This window comes from Nicotiana tabacum, chromosome 8 (assembly GCF_000715075.1).
Source record: "Nicotiana tabacum cultivar K326 chromosome 8, ASM71507v2, whole genome shotgun sequence".
In the NCBI taxonomy this organism is placed as follows: Eukaryota; Viridiplantae; Streptophyta; class Magnoliopsida; order Solanales; family Solanaceae; genus Nicotiana; species Nicotiana tabacum.
In genome coordinates this window covers 66498078-66521249 of record NC_134087.1, presented here as the reverse complement: position 1 = coordinate 66521249, position 23172 = coordinate 66498078, and the positions used below count along the sequence as shown (strand labels likewise).

The 23172-nt window shown below is 37.9% G+C and overlaps 1 long non-coding RNA gene across 3 annotated transcripts; it reads right to left on the bottom strand.

The window, feature by feature from the left end:
• Positions 1–17660: 17660 nt before the first annotated feature.
• On the bottom strand, positions 17661–22035 carry LOC107810094 (uncharacterized). Of its 3 annotated transcripts, none has more exons than XR_001653565.2 (4): positions 21481–22035; positions 19561–21396; positions 18114–18331; positions 17661–17968 (listed from the first exon to the last, which is right to left on the bottom strand). It is a non-coding gene; the product is annotated as an uncharacterized LOC107810094 (long non-coding RNA). The 3 variants fall into 3 exon arrangements; XR_012694020.1 differs by having other exon boundaries at positions 18114–20108; positions 20243–21396; XR_001653564.2 differs by having other exon boundaries at positions 18114–21396.
• Between the last annotated feature and the right edge of the window lie 1137 nt (positions 22036–23172).

Genomic DNA, 23172 nt, shown 5'->3' with positions numbered 1-23172 from the left:
ACCGCGGTCATTTTTGTGCGGTCAGCACTGTCGGAATCCGAGGGGTACTCTATAAATACGAGATTTTGGGTTTTATTTGATATTTTGACCTATAGAGCTCGGATTTTGGCAATTTTTCGAAGGTTTTTCAAGAAATTGGTCGGGGTAAGTGATTCTAACACAGATTTGGTTAGAGTACATGAATCTATCACTGAATTCATCATTTAATTCGTGATTTGAGATGGAATTTGGGAAGAAAATTTTGGAACCTTTCAAAAATGTAAAATGATGATATGAAGGACCAAATGGTATCGGAATTGGATAATTTTGGTATGGTTGGACTCGTGGTTGAATGGGTGTTCATATTTTGCTACTTTCGTCGGATTCTGAGACGTGGGTCCCACGGGCAATTTTGAGTTAAATTTCGGATTTTAATGGAAAATGTAGAAATTCATATATAATTAATTTTTATAATTTTTATTGACTGGATTGAATTGTTTATGACTAGATTTGAGAATTTCGGACACGAATTCGCGAGGCAAAGGCTTGAGTTGGCCGTGGAAGTTCGAGGTAAGTGTTTGTTCTAACTTTGGCTTGAGGGAATAGGATTAGGATGTTATTTGCTACTTGCTAATGTGGAGTACGGTGTATAGGCATGGTGACAGTTATCTATGCACCGGAGTCTAGCATGACCGTGGGTCTTAATTGCTTTTAATTCGAATAATGTGACACAATCTCCTTGTTTACTTGATGAGTTTCATATAATGTGAACGATTGAGGTAGAATTGTGATTGGTATACTTTTGGAGCATTAGCTCGAACATGAATGTGTTAGTTGAGGAAGAAGTGATTTAAAAAGAGAATGTGTTGTGAGTACTCACTTGCCGGGATATTTTGGGATGTTAGTTGTACCCTTGTCGGGTTAAAGGTATTGAGTTGTTATCCTCCCCTGAAGGGGCCTACTATATAAAGTCAGATATTATATATGATATTATGGGATCGTGTGGCACGCCGTCCACTTATATATGATATTATGGGATCGTGTGGCACGCCGTCCACTTATATATGATATTATGGGATCGTGTGGCACGCCGTCCACTTATATATGATATTATGGGATCGTGTGGCACGCCGTCCACTTATATATGATATTATGGGATCGTGTGGCACGCCGTCCACTTATATATGATATTATGGGATCGTGTGGCACGCCGTCCACTTATATATGATATTATGGGATCGTGTGGCACGCCGTCCACTTATATATGATATTATGGGATCGTGTGGCACGCCGTCCACTTATATATGATATTATGGGATCGTGTGGCACGTCGTCCACTTATATATGATATTATGGGATCGTGTGGCACGCCGTCCACTTATATATGATATTATGGGATCGTGTGGCACGCCGTCCACTTATATATGATATTATGGGATCGTGTGGCACGCTGTCCACTTATATATGATATTATGGGATCGTGTGGCACGCCGTCCACTTATATATGATATTATGGGATCGTGTGGCACGCCGTCCACTTATATATGATATTATGGGATCGTGTGGCACACCGTCCACTTATATATGATATTATGGGATCGTGTGGCACGCTGTCCACTTATATATGATATTATGGGATCGTGTGGCACGCCGTCCACTTATATATGATATTATGGGATCGTGCACGAAGGGTGATGACGTGTACTTTCTGTTTGCTGTGTTTACTTGTTATTGACAATTCAAGTGTATTAACTATTTAGATCACTTTACTGTTGTAATCCGTTGTTTTGGAATCCATAGTGTTTACAATACTTTGCCTTATTATTTTAATATGTTCAATATTTCAAATTTCAAGAATTGTTACATTCTTAGCTCAATTGATTTCTCGACGTACTAAAGTTTCCTTAAACCGTTTGAGGTTGTACTTTACTTAAAAAGGAATTTTTACTATGTTTTGATTTATTAATTTTTCGTATTAAAGGTAATGATTCCTTCGATATTGTACTTTAATTGAAAATGGTATTTTCTTTATCAAATGATTTCTAAAAATAACTTCATCTTTTCTTGTTGATTTCCTAATTGGGTTGGAAGTTGTACTCTACTTTATGTTAAGTGAATGAGGCTCCTTGAACATTCTTAATTGTACTGGGTTATGGAACCTATGAGCTGAGTAACATGAGAATATTGTTGTGCAATGTGAGACAGAAATATGTGGGCACAAGGTGCCGGGGAATATATTATGGTTTTATTTAATGGCACGTAAGCTGTCCGTGCGGTTGTGACATAAATGTGGGCACGAGGTGCTGTGAAATTTCGAAAGTGGGCTGAGACCTATATTATTTATGATTATGATATGAGGTGTCACAACGTGACCTTTACTCGAAAGAATTATATTCGAAAGATGCTTATATGAAAGATATCTATTTGAAGGAAATATATTCAAAATATATTTATTGAAAAACATATTATCTTAGAGATTATTACTTGAAGGATTTATAGGCGAAAGATTTATATTTGAAGGACTTGATTAATTGATTGCACTTGTATTTATTATTGGTTGAGAAACATTTATGGTGTTCTTGTTGCCTGCTATTTATCTCATTGGTTGATCATTGTTGCCATCGTTGTTACTTGCTTCCTATTATTTTTGTACGCTATATGGCATAGGTTTATTCGGTAGTCTGGTCCTAGCCTCGTCACTACTTCGCTAAGGTTAGGCTAGGCACTTACCAGCACATGGGGTCGGTTGTGCTGATACTACACTTCTGTACATTTTTGTGTACAGATCCAGGTATTTGATCAATAGTAGCTGTTCGTTGCAGTGGAGACTCGAGATAAACCCACTGCAGCCTTCGCGGTCCTCGGAGTCACCTTCAATTGTACTTATTTCCATATGTTCCTTTTGTTCGGAACAGTGATGTACTTATTATGTATAACTCTCAGAAAAAAAAACTTATGACTTGTACTACCGGTTTTGGGAATTGTATTTTGTTCAGAGTAATTTAATTTAAAGTTAGTGAATACCCATATTATTACAGTAAATGTTAGGCTTACCTAGTTTAGAAACTAGGTGCCATCACGACTTCTTTGGAGGGATTTTTGGGTCGTGACAAGTTGGTATCAGAGCTCTAGGTTCATAGGTGCTACAAGTCATAAGCGAGTTTAGTAGAGTCTTGCAGATCGGTACGGAGACGTCTGTACTTATCTTCGAGAGGCTACAGAACTAGTAGGAAAAATTTTCACTTCATTCATTCCTTATCGTGCAACATTTATTCAGCTTGAAGCATATATCTTATGTTCTTTTGCATCCACTCATGTATGGAATTGCACACTACGCCAATGGTTTGAGATACCGTAAAAGGTTATAAGAGAGCCAGGGCTATTCAACCATTGTTACCACGTGTCGTTCAGAATTGAAGATATGGAAGCGCAAAAAGATCTTTCAGTTGTGCGCATGGGGGTGCATCAGATTCTGACATTTGGTTGATAAGTAATATCTTAAGAGGGCTTAATTAGTTGCCTAATCGTCACAATCGTGGCATGGTCACGAGGTGGATGTAGATCCGAAGATAGTTGGTGGTATTAGAGATAATGTGGTTTGTATGGGATTTCTATTTGGCGGAGGGTACATATTAGCAAGCCAAGACACTGGAGGAAGCGAGTTTAATTGTCACGAGGATGACATGTGACAAATAAATAGCTTGAGGTGTCTTAATTGTACAAGCAATAATGGTTAGTATTGTGAATCATCAGAATGTTTCATATGGCTTCGTGCTAAGTGAAGGGAGTCCACTATCAACGATCAAATTGTGGGGTCATGTGTCATATCAGTTTTGGCCTGAGATGTATTTATGTGGTATTCAAAGGTTCTCTGAAACTTGTATATGAGTAAGAGCTGAGATTTGTATAGGAAGATGTTGGGACTTTCGATATTCCTGTGTCCATAATAATTCTACATTTCGGTATTAGCAGGGACATGGAAACAGTTTCAGAATACTCGTAGTGCTCCAATTAATCAGGGCACTCTCATGGGACAGTCATCTTTTAATGCACCACTGGCATATGATTCCTTCAATGGTTATCCTAGTTATCCGACACAGACTCAGAATGAGAAGCCGAACTGTAGATGAGTTGTTATGAATGTGGTGATACTAGGAACATCATGAGAAATTGTCCCAGACTTGGGAGAAACCTACTTTAGTAGAACAATCAATCCACACACTCCATTATAGTTACTAATCTACATACACTACAAGTTAGAGATAGAGGACGAGCGGGTAGATGGCGCCTAAGAGGTGGAGGCCCGACCCATTGATATAATTGTTATGGTATGGCTGAGGCCACTACACCAGATGGTGTCGTTACAGGTACGATTCCGATTGTTATAAAAAGGATATTTTTCCTTAATTTGATTTGGTTCTAAAAATTAAGGCGAGTCCTCCTATTATGCTCTGCTTATGGGTGAACTTCGTAATTTTGTGACCCACTTTTAAGTTTATCCCTGTTGGGAGATTTGATGATGTTGGCCCGTGTATATCATTTTATTTTGTACACTATTAAGGGCTATAAGTCCAAGAAAAAAAATTAATTACTTTCTATTACTCACTACAGTGGATTTGATATGATTTCGGAATAATTGATTTCAATTTTTATGAATTGTACGCCCTATTGGTATGGGGATTCATTCTGGGTTGTGATGTTTATCGGAATTTATGAGAAGAAAGAAAAGAAATGGAAAGAATTCAGTTGGCACAATGTGCAATTACTTGTGATGCAGAGTTGAGGACGAGATCCTCACAATTTTTTTTTATATGATGTGAAATATTTAAAACGGGCTACAAGCCACGGTGGAAGTTATATAAGGACGAGGTCCTTGTGGTGAAAAATTTATATGTTTAAATTCTCCCTTTGTGAAATTTAAATTTGTACTATAGTATTAACAGGTAATCATGCCTGTTAGGCTTATTTGATAAAAAAATTTTATGTGATTCTGTGCACATTTAGCCATATTTGTGTTGTAACTATTGAGTTTTGACCTACGAGGTGAGTGCCCAGGTGGCGTTAAATGTGATTCGTTGATTTGGGTAAATAATGATGAGGTTTTCATGCCTCGCGATTGGTTGTCAGTGTTGTGGGAAAAAATGGGAATTGAAATGAGATTTTAGTTAACATGAGGTTAATTGACAATTTTGTAATTGATTGTGAAAAACTAATGAGATCAGAGATGTGGTTAAGGTCATACATATGATGCGTTTTATGTCAAGATATCATTGTGATAATGTCATGCTTGTAATGCTGAGATTAGTGTTATTGATATATACATTGTGGTGCTTTGTTGGGTTGTAGATGTGTTGTTAAGAGTTGTTTTGGTGTTACTCTGACAGGTGGATAAGCCCAATTACAGGGGAGGCTCTGCCGAAATTTCTGAAAATTTTGGGAGTTAGAAACATTTGGGACATTAAGATATGCGAAGAAAGGGATAAGTTATATTATGTGTTTGAGAGCGGACTCTACTTCTTATTTGAGGGTGAATGACCCGAAGTGGGGGAGTGTGGAACAACCGTTAAGCGCTATTAAAAAGTTGATGCGTGCGTAGGCATGAGTTGCTATAGCCAGGTAAGAATAAGATCGTGTGATGATGTGAAAAAAAAATCGGACCTTTTTGAAAATGTTCGGAGTGTAAGAAATTTGCCCTTAAAGTTTACAAATACGAGTAAGAGAAATAGCCTCAATTGAAATGGTATTGTCAAACTTATTTGAATGTGGTAATGTGGTATCAACAACGAGCATATGTGTAAAAGTAGAAACATCAATTTAATGTCCTCAGAATAATTCTTGGCACATTCGAGGACGAACATATGTTTTAAGAGGGGGAGAATGTAACGACCCGACTTGTCGTTTTAAGAATTAACGCCTTGTTCAACGACTTAAGATCTCGACCAGCTTCGTAATATGTATTATGACTCGCATGTGAGGTCGAGTTTGGTTTTCGGAAGATTCGAAGTTAAATATAAAGAATATTTTGAGACTTAAGTTGGAAAAAGTCAACCGGATGTTGACTTATGTGTTAGAGGGTTCGGATGTGAGTTCTGATGGTTCGGTTAGCTTCGGAAGGTGATTTGTGACTTAGGAGAGTGATCGGAAGTGGTTTTGGAGGTACGGTATAGAATTAGGCTTGAATTGGCGAAGTTAGTATTTTGGCGAATTCCGGTTGATAGGTGAGATTTTGATCCGAGGGTCGGAATGGAATTCCGAGAGTTTCTGTAGCTTCGTTATGTCATTTTGGACTCATCTGCAATACTTGAGGTCATTCGGACTAGTTTTCATGTGTTTCGGCATCGGTTGTGAAATTTGAAAATTAAATAAGTTCTTAGGCTTGAATCCATGCATAATTGGTGATTTTGATGATATGTGATGTGATTTGAGGCCTCGACTAAGTCCGTGATATGTTTTCAGACTTGTTGGTGCTTTTGGTTGAGGTCCTGGGGGCCTCGGGCGAGTTTTGAGCGAGTACGGACACCCTGGAACTTAGAAAAATGGAGAGGGCAGCAGTGGCGGCGCGGACCGCGCTCCTTCTCGCGCTGGGCGCGCGGCCGCGCAGGGGAAGAATCTACAGGTCACTGGTCCTACTTCGGAAGCACATATCTTTTGATCTACAAGGAATTTTGAGGTGATTCAAAAACGAAAGTTGTAGAGCTTTGAATCTAGTTTTCAGAAACATATTATAATAGGCATTAGGACATTTGTAGAGAAAGGTACGGCCTAAATAGTGAAGCCTGTCACTGCAGTCAAATTGCTGCGCGGCCGCGACCATTTTTGTGCGGTCAGCACTCCCTGGGCGCGGACCACGGTCATTTTTGTGCGGTCAGCACTGTTGGAATCCGAGGGGTACTCTATAAATACGAGATTTTGGGTTTTATTTGATATTTTGACCTATAGAGCTCGGATTTTGGCGATTTTTCGAAGGTTTTTCAAGAAATTGGTCGGGGTAAGTGATTCTAACACAGATTTGGTTAGAGTACATGAATCTATCACTGAATTCATCATTTAATTCGTGATTTGAGATGGAATTTGGGAAGAAAATTTTGGAACCTTTCAAAAATGTAAAATGATGATATGAAGGACCAAATGGTATCGGAATTGGATAATTTTGGTATGGTTGGACTCGTGGTTGAATGGGTGTTCATATTTTGCTACTTTCGTCGGATTCTGAGACGTGGGCCCCACGGGCAATTTTGAGTTAAATTTCGGATTTTAATGGAAAATGTAGAAATTCATATGTAATTAATTCTTATAATTTTTATTGACTGGATTGAATTGTTTATGACTAGATTTGAGAATTTCGGACACGAATTCGCGAGTCAAAGGCTTGAGTTGGCCGTGGAAGTTCGAGGTAAGTGTTTGTTCTAACTTTGGCTTGAGGGAATAGGATTAGGATGTTATTTGCTACTTGCTAATGTGGAGTACGGTGTATAGGCATGGTGACAGTTATCTATGCACCGGAGTCTAGCATGACCGTGGGTCTTAATTGCTTTTAATTCGAATAATGTGACACAATCTCCTTGTTTACTTGATGAGTTTCATATAATGTGAACGATTGAGGTAGAATTGTGATTGGTGTACTTTTGGAGCATTAGTTCGAACATGAATGTGTTAGTTGAGGAAGAAGTGATTTAAAAAGAGAATGTGTTGTGAGTACTCACTTGTCGGGATGTGTAGACTGATATATGTACTCTCCCTTGTCGGGATATTTTGGGATGTTAGTTGTACCCTTGTCGGGTTAAAGGTATTGAGTTGTTATCCTCCCCTTAAGGGGCCTACTATATAAAGTCCACTTATATATGATATTATGGGATCGTGTGGCACGCCGTCCACTTATATATGATATTATGGGATCGTGTGGCACGCCGTCCACTTATATATGATATTATGGGATCGTGTGGCACGCCGTCCACTTATATATGATATTATGGGATCGTGTGGCACGCCGTCCACTTATATATGATATTATGGGATCGTGTGGCACGCCGTCCACTTATATATGATATTATGGGATCGTGTGGCACGCCGTCCACTTATATATGATATTATGGGATCGTGTGGCACGCCGTCCACTTATATATGATATTATGGGATCGTGTGGCACGCCGTCCACTTATATATGATATTATGGGATCGTGTGGCACGCCGTCCACTTATATATGATATTATGGGATCGTGTGGCACGCCGTCCACTTATATATGATATTATGGGATCGTGTGGCACGCCGTCCACTTATATATGATATTATGGGATCGTGTGGCACGCCGTCCACTTATATATGATATTATGGGATCGTGTGGCACGCCGTCCACTTATATATGATATTATGGGATCGTGTGGCACGTCGTCCACTTATATATGATATTATGGGATCGTGTGGCACGCCGTCCACTTATATATGATATTATGGGATCGTGTGGCACGCCGTCCACTTATATATGATATTATGGGATCGCGTGGCACGCCGTCCACTTATATATGATATTATGGGATCGTGTGGCACGCCGTCCACTTATATATGATATTATGGGATCGTGTGGCACGCCGTCCACTTATATATGATATTATGGGATCGTGCACGAAGGGTGATGACGTGTACTTTCTGTTTGCTGTGTTTACTTGTTATTGACAATTCAAGTGTATTAACTGTTTAGATCACTTTACTGTTGTAATCCGTTGTTTTGGAATCCATAGTGTTTACAATACTTTGCCTTATTATTTTAATATGTTCAATATTTCAAATTTCAAGAATTGTTACATTCTTAGCTCAATTGATTTCTCGACGTACTAAAGTTTCCTTAAACCGTTTGAGGTTGTACTTTACTTAAAAAGGAATTTCTACTATGTTTTGATTTATTAATTTTTCGTATTAAAGGTAATGATTCCTTCGATATTGTACTTTAATTGAAAATGGTATTTTCTTTATCAAATGATTTCTAAAAATAACTTCATCTTCTCTTGTTGATTTCCTAATTGGGTTGGAAGTTGTACTCTACTTTATGTTAAGTGAATGAGGCTCCTTAAACATTCTTAATTGTACTGGGTTATGGAACCTATGAGCTGAGTAACATGAGAATATTGTTGTGCAATGTGAGACAGAAATATGTGGGCACAAGGTGCCGGGGAAAATATTATGATTTTATTTAATGGCACGTGAGCTGTCCGTGCGGTTGTGACATAAATGTGGGCACGAGGTGCAGTGAAATTTCGAAAGTGGGCTGAGACCTATATTATTTATGATTATGATATGAGGTGTCACAAGGTGACCTTTACTCGAAAGAATTATATTCGAAAGATGCTTATATGAAAGATATCTATTTGGAGATAATATATTCAAAATATATTTATTGAAAAACATATTATCTTAGAGATTATTACTTGAAGGATTTATAGGCGAAAGATTTATATTTGAAGGACTTGATTAATTGATTGTACTTTTATTTATTATTAGTTGAGAAACATTTATGGTGTTCTTGTTGCCTGCTATTTATCTCATTGGTTGATCATTGTTGCCATCGTTGTTACTTGCTTCCTATTATTTTTGTACGCTATATGGCACAGGTTTATTCGGTAGTCTGGTCCTAGCCTCGTCACTACTTCGCTGAGGTTAGGCTAGGCACTTACCAGCACATGGGGTCGGTTGTGCTGATACTACACTTCTGTACATTTTTGTGTACAGATCCAGGTATTTGATCAATAGTAGCTGTTCGTTGCAGTGGAGACTCGAGATAAACCTGCTGCAGCCTTCGCGGTCCTCGGAGTCACCTTCAATTGTACTTATTTCCATATGTTCCTTTTGTTCGGAACAGTGATGTACTTATTGTGTATAACTCTTAGAAAAAAAAACTTATGACTTGTATTACCGGTTTTGGGAATTGTATTTTGTTCAGAGTAATTTAATTTAAAGTTAGTGAATACTCATATTATTACAGTAAATGTTAGGCTTACCTAGTTTAGAAACTAGGTGCCATCACAACTTCTTTGGAGGGATTTTTGGGTCGTGACAAGTTGGTATCAGAGCTCTAGGTTCATATGTGCTACAAGTCATAAGCGAGTTTATTAGAGTCTTGCAGATCGGTACGGAGACGTCTGTACTTATCTTCGAGAGGCTACAAAACTAGTAGGAAAAATTTACACTTCATTCATTCCTTATCGTGCAACATTTATTCAGCTTGAAGCATATATTTTATGTTCTTTTGCATCCACTCATGTATGGAATTGCATACTACGCCAATGGTTTGTGATACCGTAAAAGGTTATAAGAGAGCCAGGGCTACTCAACCATTGTTACCACATGTCGTTCAGAATTGAAGATATGGAAGCGCAAAAAGATCTTTCAGTTGTGCGCATGGGGGTGCATCAGATTCTGACATTTAGTTGATAAGTAATATCTTAAGAGGGCTTAATTAGTTGCCTAATCGTCACAATCGTGGCATGGTCACGAGGTGGATGTAGATCCGAAGATAGTTGGTGATATTAGAGATAATGTGGTTTGTATGGGATTTCTATTTGGCGGAGGGTACATATTAGCAAGCCAAGACACTGGAGGAAGCGAGTTTAATTGTCACGAGGATGACATGTGACAAATAAATAGCTTGAGGTGTCTTAATTGTACGAGCGATAATGGTTAGTATTGTGAATCATCAGAATGTTTCATATGGCTTCGTGCTAAGTGAAGGGAGTCCACTATCAACGATCAAATTGTGGGGTCATGTGTCATATCAGTTTTGGCCTGAGATGTATTTATGTGGTATTCAAAGGTTCTCTGAAACTTGTATATGAGTAAGAGTTGAGATTTGTATAGGAAGATGTTGGGACTTTCGATATTCCTGTGTCCATAATAATTCTACATTTCGGTATTAGCAGGGGCATGGAAACAGTTTCAGAATACTCGTAGTGCTCCAATTAATCAGGGCACTCTCATGGGACAGTCATCTTTTAATGCACCACTGGCATATGATTCCTTCAATGGTTATCCTAGTTATCCGACACAGACTCAGAATGAGAAGCCGAACTGTAGATGAGTTGTTATGAATGTGGTGATACTAGGAACATCATGAGAAATTGTCCCAGACTTGGGAGAAACCTACTTTAGTAGAACAATCAATCCACACACTCCATTATAGTTACTAATCTACATACACTACAAGTTAGAGATAGAGGACGAGCGGGTAGATGGCGCCTAAGAGGTGGAGGCCCGACCCATTGATATAATTGTTATGGTATGGCTGAGGCCACTACACCAGATGGTGTCGTTACAGGTACGATTCCGATTGTTATAAAAAGGATATTTTTCCTTAATTTGATTTGGTTCTAAAAATTAAGGCGAGTCCTCCTATTATGCTCCGCTTATGGGTGAGCTTCGTAATTTTGTGACCCACTTTTAAGTTTATCCCTGTTGGGAGATTTGATGATGTTGGCCCGTGTATATCATTTTATTTTGTACACTATTAAGGGCTATAAGTCCAAAAAAAATTACTTTCTATTACTCACTACAGACTACGGTGGATTTGATGTGATTTCGGAATAATTGATTTCAATTTTTATGAATTGTACGCCCTATTGGTATGGGGGTTCATTCTGGGTTGTGATGTTTATCGGAATTTATGAGAAGAAAGAAAAGAAATGGAAAGAATTCAGTTGGCACAGTGTGCAATTACTTGTGATGCAGAGTTGAGGACGAGATCCTCACAATTTTTTTTATATGATGTGAAATATTTAAAACGGGCTACAAGCCACGGTGGAAGTTATATAAGGATGAGGTCCTTATGGTGAAAAATTTATATGTTTAAATTCTCCCTTTGTGAAATTTAAATTTGTACTATAGTATTAACAGGTAGTCATGCCTGTTAGGCTTATTTGATAAAAAAAATTTATGTGATTCTGTGCACATTTAGCCATATTTGTGTTGTAACTATTGAGTTTTGACCTACGAGGTGAGTGCCCAGGTGGCGTTAAATGTGATTCGTTGATTTGGGTAAATAATGATGAGGTTTTCATGCTGCGCGATTGGTTGTCAGTGTTGTGGAAAAAAAAGGGAATTGAAATGAGATTTTAGTTAACATGAGGTTAATTGACGATTTTGTAATTGATTGTGAAAAACTAATGAGATCAGAGATGTGGTTAAGGTCATACATATGATGCGTTTTATGTCAAGATATCATTGTGATAATGTCATGCTTGTAATGCTGAGATTAGTGTTATTGATATATACAATGTGGTGCTTTGTTGGGTTGTAGATGTGTTGTTAGGAGTTGTTTTGGTGTTACTCTGACAGGTGGATAAGCCCAATTACAGGGGAGGCTCTGCCGAAATTTCTGAAAATTTGGGAGTTAGAAACATTTGGGACATTAAGATATGCGAAGAAAGGGATAAGTTATATTATGTGTTTGAGAGCGGACTCTACTTCTTATTTGAGGGTGAATGACCCGAAGTGGGGGAGTGTGGAACAACCGTTAAGCGCTATTAAAAGGTTGATGCGTGCGTAGGCATGAGTTGTTATAGCCAGGTAAGACTAAGATCGTGTGATGATGTGAAAAAAAATCGGACCTTTTTGAAAATGTTCGGAGTGTAAGAAATTTGCTCTTAAAGTTTACAAATACGAGTAAGAGAAATAACCTCAATTGAAATGGTATTGTCAAACTTATTTGAATGTGGTAATGTGGTATCAACAACGAGCATATGTGTAAAAGTAGAAACATCAATTTAATGTCCTCAGAATAATTCTTGGCACGTTCGAGGACGAACGTATGTTTTAAGAGGGGGAGAATGTAACGACACGACTTGTCGTTTTAAGAATTAACGCCTCGTTCAACGACTTAAGATCTCGACCAGCTTCGTAATATGTATTATGACTCGCATGTGAGGTCGAGTTTGGTTTTCGGAAAATTCGGAGTTAAATATAAAGAATATTTTGAGGCTTAAGTTGGAAAAAGTCAACCGGATGTTGACTTATGTGTTAGAGGGTTCGGATGTGAGTTCTGATGGTTCGGTTAGCTTCGGAAGGTGATTTGTGACTTAGGAGAGTGATCGGAAGTGGTTTTGGAGGTACGGTATAGAATTAGGCTTGAATTGGCGAAGTTAGTATTTTGGCGAATTCCGGTTGATAGGTGAGATTTTGATCCGAGGGTCGGAATGAAATTCCGAGAGTTTCTGTAGCTTCGTTATGTCATTTTGGACTCGTCTGCAAAACTTGAGGTCATTCGGACTAGTTTTCATGTGTTTCGGCATCGGTTGTGAAATTTGAAAATTAAATAAGTTCTTAGGCTTGAATCCATGCATAATTGGTGATTTTGATGATATGTGATGTGATTTGAGGCCTCGACTAAGTCCGTGATGTGTTTTCAAACTTGTTGGTGCTTTTGGTTGAGGTCCCGGGGGCCTCGGATGAGTTTTGAGCGAGTACGGACACCCTGGAACTTAGAAAAATGGAGAGGGCAGCAGTGGCAGCGCGGACCGCGCTCCTTCTCGCGCTGAGCGCGCGGCCGCGCAGGGGAAGAATCTGCAGGTCACTGGTCCTACTTCGGAAGCTCATATCTTTTGATCTACAAGGAATTTTGAGGTGATTCAAAAACGAAAGTTGTAGAGCTTTGAATCTAGTTTTCAGAAACATATTATAATAGGCATTTGGACATTGGTAGAGAATGTTACGGCCTAAATAGTGAAGCCTGTCACTGCAGTAAAATTGTTGCGCGGCCGCGACCATTTTTGTGCGGTCAGCACTCCCTGGGCGCGGACCGCGGTCATTTTTGTGCGGTCAGCACTGTCGGAATCCGAGGGGTACTCTATAAATACGAGATTTTGGGTTTTATTTGATATTTTGACCTATAGAGCTCGGATTTTGGCGATTTTTCGAAGGTTTTTCAAGAAATTGGTCGGGGTAAGTGATTCTAACTCAGATTTGGTTAGAATACATGAATCTATCACTGAATTCATCATTTAATTCGTGATTTGAGATGGAATTTGGGAAGAAAATTTTGGAACCTTTCAAAAATGTAAAATGATGATATGAAGGACCAAATGGTATCGAAATTGGATAATTTTGGTATGGTTGGACTCGTAATTGAATGGGTGTTCATATTTTGCTACTTTCGTCGGATTCTGAGACGTGGGCCCCACGGGCAATTTTGAGTTAAATTTCGGATTTTAATGGAAAATGTAGAAATTCATATGTAATTAATTCTTACAATTTTTATTGACTGGATTGAATTGTTTATGACTAGATTTGAGAATTTCGGACACGAATTCGCGAGACAAAGGCTTGAGTTGGCCGTGGAAGTTCGAGGTAAGTGTTTGTTCTAACTTTGGCTTGAGGGAATAGGATTAGGATGTTATTTGCTACTTGCTAATGTGGAGTACGGTGTATAGGCATGGTGACAGTTATCTATGCACCGGAGTCTAGCATGACTGTAGGTCTTAATTGCTTTTAATTCGAATAATGTGACACAATCTCCTTGTTTACTTGATGAGTTTCATATAATGTGAACGATTGAGGTAGAATTGTGATTGGTGTACTTTTGGAGCATTAGCTCGAACATGAATGTGTTAGTTGAGGAAGAAGTGATTTAAAAAGAGAATGTGTTGTGAGTACTCCCTTGCCGGGATGTGTAGACTGATATATGTACTCTCCCTTGTCGGGATATTTTGGGATGTTAGTTGTACCCTTGTCGGGTTAAAGGTATTGAGTTGTTATCCTCCCCTGAAGGGGCCTACTATATAAAGTCAGATATTATATATGATATTATGGGATCGTGTGGCACGCCGTCCACTTATATATGATATTATGGGATCGTGTGGCACGCCGTCCACTTATATATGATATTATGGGATCGTGTGGCACGCCGTCCACTTATATATGATATTATGGGATTGTGTAGCACGCCGTCCACTTATATATGATATTATGGGATCGTGTGGCACGCCGTCCACTTATATATGATATTATGGGATCTGTGGCACGCCGTCCACTTATATATGATATTATGGGATCGTGTGGCACGACGTCCACTTATATATGATATTATGGGATCGTGTGGAACGCCGTCCACTTATATATGATATTATGGGATCGTGCACGAAGGGTGATGACGTGTACTTTCTGTTTGCTGTGTTTACTTGTTATTGACAATTCAAGTGTATTAACTGTTTAGATCACTATACTGTTGTAATCCGTTGTTTTGGAATCCATAGTGTTTACAATACTTTGCCTTATTATTTTAATATGTTCAATATTTCAAATTTCAAGAATTGTTACATTCTTAGCTCAATTGATTTCTCGACTAAAGTTTCTTTAAACCGTTTGAGGTTGTACTTTACTTAAAAAGGAATTTCTACTATGTTTTGATTTATTAATTTTTCGTATTAAAGGTAATGAATCCTTCGATATTGTACTTTAATTGAAAATGGTATTTTCTTTATCAAATGATTTCTAAAAATAACTTCATCTTTTCTTGTTGATTTCCTAATTGGGTTGGAAGTTCTACTCTACTTTATGTTAAGTGAATGAGGCTCCTTGAACATTTTTAATTGTACTGGGTTATGGAACCTATGAGCAGAGTAACATGAGAATATTGTTGTGCAATGTGAGACAGAAATATGTGGGCACAAGGTGCCGGGGAAAATATTATGGTTTTATTAATGGCACGTGAGCTGTCCGTGCGGTTGTGACATAAATGTGGGCACGAGGTGCTGTGAAATTTTGAAAGTGGGATGAGACCTATATTATTTATGATTATGATATGAGGTGTTACAAGGTGACCTTTACTCGAAAGAATTATATTCGAAAGATGCTTATATGAAAGATATCTATTTGAAGGAAATATATTCAAAATATATTTATTGAAAAATATATTATCTTAGAGATTATTACTTGAAGGATTTATAGGCGAAAGATTTATATTTGAAGGACTTGATTAATTGATTGCACTTGTATTTATTATTGGTTGAGAAACATTTATGGTGTTCTTGTTGCATGCTATTTATCTCATTGGTTGATCATTGTTGCCATCGTTGTTACTTGCTTCCTATTATTTTTGTACGCTATATGGCACAGGTTTATTCGGTAGTCTGGTCCTAGCCTCGTCACTACTTCGCTGAGGTTAGGCTAGGCACTTACCAGCACATGGGGTCAGTTGTGCTGATACTACACTTCTGTACATTTTTGTGTACAGAGCCAGGTATTTGATCAATAGTAGTTGTTCGTTGCAGTGGAGACTCGAGATAAACCCACTGCAGCCTTCGCGTTCCTCGGAGTCACCTTCAATTGTACTTATTTCCATATGTTCCTTTTGTTCGGAACAGTGATGTACTTATTGTGTATAACTCTTAGAAAAAAAAAACTTATGACTTGTACTACCGGTTTTGGGAATTGTATTTTGTTTAGAGTAATTTAATTTAAAGTTAGTGAATACCCATATTATTACAGTAAATGTTAGGCTTACCTAGTTTAGAAACTACGTGTCATCACGACTTCTTTGGAGGGATTTTTGGGTCGTGACAAATATGCCCTTATATTATTGTAAAAGGTTTAATATTATCCTCTGTTATACTATCACTCCAAATATACCCCTAACGTCATACTATTGGTCTAAATATATCTCTGACATTATGAAAGTGGTACAAACCTACCCTTCCTCCGTTAACTGCCTCCCCTATGAACATATTTTATTGATATCTCACCATTTCACCCTGCTTGCAACTACCAAATTCAATTACTTTGAAGTTCTATCATTATTTTGAAGAATTCACTGCCTCTACTTCCTCTTGCTTTTCAAAATACTTGTTGCTTCTCCGGCCGATCCTGGAATTGTATGTACCTTTCACTTGACTTTACAATTTTGTATTTTATTTTGCATTTCCTTGTGTTGCCGCTGAATTTGTAAGACCTATTTAGGAAAAATTTAGTAGCACTTTTATTTTAACATAAAACGTAAAGAAAGAAAAAATGGTAGCCTTCCAGAAATGTGGTTGAAGAGAAAGAAACAAAAAAAATTAACTCTCGTGTCTAGGTTGTTTTTCTTTCTCACCATGGTCAATTTTGAAACCTTAAACTAGTTTGCCTGTATCTTTGCTTAGTTTTTTTTATATAAAACAAAATATATTTTCATTCGTATAAGCATGAATTTTGAATAGCAAAATTAGAATTTTCTCGGTTTACATTGTTTCATATTATCTTTAGTTGTTAGCATTTCTTTTGATATAGTTTATTTATATATCTATGATGTGTGATTTTTCTTCAAATGAACGGGAAAGAAAGGTTGTGGGAAAAGGATGAAAATGGGAGTATAATAGTGAGGTGGCAATGAAATGTTGTCATAGGGACGCAGCTAACGGAGGAAGGGCAGGTTTGTACCACTTTTATGATGTTAAGGATATATTTGGACCGATAGTATGACGTTAGGAATATATTTGGACTGATAGTATAACAAAGGGCAATATTAGACCTTTTTCAATAGTATAGGGGCATATTTGACTCTTTTCCGTATTAGTAATGTGTATGGAAGCGTCTGTCTTTGTAGGGTAGGGGTAAGGCTGCGTATACCCTCCCCAAACCACATGTATGGGATTAAGCTGGTTTTTTTTTTGTTGTTGTTGTTATGGAAGCACATAAAATAACTAAGAAAATACCCTTAATACTATATCTTTGAAGAGCTCTTGCAACCCATAGCAGCAGCCCACATGCATTACTGGTATCTCACGGTGGAGTTCATAAATCATCCATTGAACAACAGAACATCAGAAAAGAGGTGAAAAATGGCAGTTACCTATAATTTACAATCAACAAAGCACAAGCTATTACCAAGCGAGGCAAGGAAGGCTAAGGACTTTGAGAAGCTTGACAAGAAACAGAGTGAGGACCACCATGAAGGACTACGATCAGTGGATCACGCGTATTATGGCTCTTATTCTTGGAGGATACAAATATAGCCTCGTATGGTTTGCTAGCACCTAGCACGAAGAAGATTCACTGATAGCTTAACTTCATAGCAAGGAAAGAGAGATCTATAATCTGGAATGATACATGCATCTAGTAACAACCAAATAGAAAAAGAGGTCGGCAGATGCCTCCTTTTATGAATTGATAAATCATTACCTTTCCTCAAGCTTGAAGGGCATACTCACGCCCCTCTTCATTCATGTGAAAGTTTCAGCGAGTTAAAAAAGTCAACCAGAGACCATGAGGAATCGTTCAGCCGTTCAGCATCGTCGATAATTTTTGTTGAAACATCATTTCTCTGTAGCTGTGTAGTTCTAACTTTCATCAGAATCACTCTTGTTTTCATTGTGGAACTCTTTGTCCGAGTCTGAACACTGAAAGTAACTAAGTTCCATATGTCAGAATGATATGATCGTATCCCAGGCATTTTGTAGATAAAACAGGGAGTCACTGCCAGGAAAAGCTTGGCAGTCAATGTGCCATGGTTATCAAGGTCACATCTCTAAGCTTGCTTCCTCTTTCATTAGTTAATACTACATGCAAATCTAAGGTTAGCTTATTATAATTTACCTCTTTTTTTTAAATATAAGTAGCTTATAGGAATTTACATTATAGTGCTATTCTGCACACACAAAAAAAAAAAAAAAAAACTATCGTGTGTATTTCCAGGGCATGATCAGAGAGAACCCCATATGTTCCCCAACTGGAGTTTGCACAAGGAATGATTTGTTTAATGTCTCTTCTCTCCTGGATCTTCTCAAACCATATTTAAAGCCAGAATCCTTATTAATGCTGCTCTACAGGAGATTCAAGCAGCAAACAAGATTATGTTTCACTGCAAGTATATAAACAGGATAGATGACCATACTAAACTAAGGCACTGTGATTTTCCTAACAAAGTCAGCGCTGTTCGTAAAAATTTGTGGTGATCAGGATGACATTATCAACATAGGACAACATATCTTTGAACAGCAGATCTACTGATGTATCTACAGCATATTAAGCTACCAGACTAGGAAAATTCAGAAAAATCTTGCTTAAGACTCAAACCAATACCTTTCTTTATAACATTATCATGTTTACATTATCAACATAGGACAAAATATCTTTGAACAGAGGATTGAGTCTGGTAGCTCCTCAAACTTTATGAGTTAGAGATTGGGTTACTCTATAAATACTAAGAATAGATGTACACTTGAAAAATTAAATATTTTTAGTTTTCCAAGTCATATACTAGAACTGGTCTTCCTCTCCACTAGGTGATTTAGATTTTCCTCATGTGTTTGGCTTTAGTATTCAAATCTCACTATTAGTTCCAGATATAGATCAGAGAACAGTAAACATGAGTGCATAAGGTTATGGTAAGAAGTTTGGCCTTTTTAGCAAAATACACCTCATACTTAAAACACCAACCTTTACTGAGGTTCTCAGAGAGATCCCTGATAGGTATCTTCATGATAATAAATTGGCGGGATGACAGCAAAGATACAACTTGTAAGTAGCAAAGATGGACAGTTAAAATTTCAGAAATGTAATTTTAACAGATATAAAACCGAGCAGAACAGATGATACAATCAGTAATTGAACTAACAAGTAGATGAACCTTTTCAGAGCATCTAGATGTGGAGCTTGAAATATCAAGCCAACTCCAGGATGCCTCAGCAGATGCCTTTCCAACAAGGAAACCGTACTTGATTTCAGGACCATCAACGGGACTGCTAGAGACTTTAGAGGGGAAAACACCAGATTTATCTAGATTGGATAATCAGGAAACAAAATCTTATTGCAATATGGAACCGGTTCAAATTAAAGTACGTGTTGACTCTAAACACCAACTATGTTGTCACCATCTAGATTCTAGTGTAAGCAAGTTCCAAGAAAAGCAAGAGTTTCGAGGACTGATTCGTGCCATTTTGCCGCTATTAAGAAAACAAGAAATCTTTGGTACAACGCACAATCGAAGACTTCAGTTCAGATTGAGAAGAAAAATACATACTGCCTTAACACATCCACTGAAAATATTACTAGAGTGCTACCCCAGGCAGAAGATAAAATCATTGTATATCCATCAGAAAGCCAATGTTTACTAACAACACTGAAACAGTAAAGGCTAGGGAAGCATCCATCTTCAGGGCACATCACAATGGGAACCTGCAATCGTCATGTTAATATTTGCTGACTGTTGTATGGACATGTAATACATAAAAAATAGGGTATGAAAAATCACTAATTAGTGACTAGCCTCAAAGTGCTTATGTAAATTAGCAACATAAACAACAACATACCCAGTATAATCCCACATAGTGAAATCTAGGGAGAGACCTTACTCCTACCTTGTGGAGACTGGAGATAGCGAGACTGCTTCCAATAGACCCTCGGCACACGGAAAGTATAAGCACCACATTAATGAAAAGAAAAATAAGAAGGGACAACACTAAGAAGACATGTAAAGCAGCATAAATAACAAGATAGTAAGATGACCGAAATGCAAGAAATGACAGGTAGTCATAGAAACCTCATACCAACCGAATGCGAGAGTACGTACTAATACTACCGGTATGAACAATCTAGACTACCTAACCTACTACCCTAATCCTCGACCTCCACACCTTCCTATAAATTAGCAGAATTACAAAAATGAGACATACCACATCAACAATTTTAGCATCTGAACTAAGCTTTGCATCAATGCACCAGTCAATTCTATGAAGTGAATTTTTTGCATTACAACTTTTGACCAGAATACAAGATACTTGCCATCTGGACTGCAAAATTTAGTTAAAAGATCATCTGTTCTATTATATCAGGTAACTAAGCTGCAGAAATTAGACAGAGTCAGAAATAGAAAAAACTTTATATTGCTCCTAGAGATGCTTTTCTATAGTTTATGAAAAAAGGAAACATATCATGGAATTCATAGGGAAGTGTTTCCACCATTTTCAGAATGACTTATAAATAACTGTTTGAGTAAACAACACACCTGAAACGCGGAAAGAATGCCCTACTTATGCTTTGTGTCAGCTTAACTGGAAGTGCATCTTCGGTTACATTATTTTTGAAAGTGATAGTAAGTCGATTAATAGTGAAACTACACAAAAAAGGAAAAGAAAAAAAGGACTCAGATATATGGGAAATCACTATTACTCGAGCCCCTCTACTATATTCATATAGAAATGGATGTGTTAGTCCACAACAATATCATCTGTAGCAGCTAGTAGATACAAACTCAGGTTGATGAAATTCTGATTTTGGAAAAGGAGCCCTAACAGCATATAAGGCACGAGGCCTGTTATAGCAAAATTTGATGCCCAACTTTCTAGTATGTTATGGCCATCCAACAAAAACTAGATATTGCTGCAAGCGTTCAGTGGATGGAGCTCACACAACTTGTCCAACACTAAGCATCTTTGTCATTCCTCCAACAGGACATACTTCTCCACTGCACAAATTTGCAGACCCATCCACGGAATCAAATTAACACCCTTTGATAAAACAAAGTTTAGCAAATATTATATTACATTACCTGGTAACACTGATTACAAAAAGATCTGGATTCTTTTTCCAGGATTGGTTTCTCCCAAGTCCTCTTCCCAATTCCCTTGACCTCTGCAGCTGCCACACTCCTTATCCATAGAATTCCCTTTCTTGTAACCGTAATTAGTAAATGTAGGCTTTGAGAGAACCGGCTCCTCAGTGGCATAAGAAAAAAGAAATTCATCATTATTCCACGAAATTCCCCCAAACCTGCAGTATCAAATGCTAGCTAACACCATGTAATTGTGAACTGAAGAATCGGTGATGTTGATTTTGCTAACATAAGTTATCCTCCGTCGACATATACAGAGCCATGGACAGAGAGATGGACAGTGAACTCCTTTCGACTAGAGATCGACCCCAAATCTCAAATTTGGTTGGAGAATCATTTTCAGGATTTCGAATAACAAGAGGCTTTGAACCTGAAGGTGACGGCACAATTGTAGACAAACCGGACATCTCAATAGGAACGTGACCCATTCAAAGCTCACAGAATTTGAACTTTCTTTTGAAATATGACTAGACAATATGTATCATCTTTTCCTGTTGGATGAGCAGATCTCTCATCCTTCTTTGCCATGTTGAGAAACCGTTATCTCCGTTGAATTTTGCTACCTCGTACTTTACTCCGGACATTTTTATTTTTCACCAAGTATAGTACTACCGACAGTGAATAGTATTTCAGTGAACGAGCAGAACCTGTGCTCTGATACCAGTTGATGGGAATAAACCCCTTACCAAAATAATATTCACGGTAATAAAGCGGAATAATAATGTAGCACCGAGATACGGTAATTAACAAGAATAAAAGAGTAACAATGACACCAAGATTTTTACGTGGAAAACCCTTCTGAATAAGGGAAAAAAACCACGACCCCGAGAGGAGCAACTGATATCACTATAGTAAGGAATTTTACACTTTGTAGGTCGGAGGTAAATACTCCAAAGACCACTACAACACTCAAAAGAAATAACCCTCTTTTGATATTCCCACCTCACTACAATATCGCTCACTCTCTATTTTCCTCACAGACTATTTTCTTATACCTTGTCTGTGAAACCTCACTCTTTCTTTCTCTCTTTGTTGGTGTGAAGAAATGAGAGTTGAAGCTCTCCTTTTATAGCCAAAGCTTCACCCTCTAAAGCCTACAATATTTGACAATTTACACACATTTTTCACAATTCAACAAAGTTGGCTACCAAACCAAAGAAATTCAACAAGGTTGGCTACCAACCAAACCAAGTCAACAAGGTTGGCTACCAAACCAAAGAAAACTCTTATTAGGCACATGCCTAATACTTCTTCAATGAGATGGACATCATCAATCTCCCCTCCAGTCTCATTCATCCAGAGGAGGTAGCACTGTCTTCTAGTTTGAATGCATGCCGACAAGTTCTTTGCATAGCTCGAACTTGTTCCTTGGTACCACCTTGGTCAGCATATCTGCGGGATTCTCATTTGTAGAAATCTTCAAGACTTTTAGAGATTCATCATCTACTATTTCTCGAATCCAATGATATCTCACATCAATGTGTTTGGTCCTTGCATGGTACATAGAGTTCTTGCTAAGGTCTATTGCACTTTGACTGTCACAATAGACGACATACTCCTTCTGATGCAATCCAAGCTCTTGAAGGAATCGCTTGAGCCATATCATCTCCTTGCCAGTTTCTGTAGCAG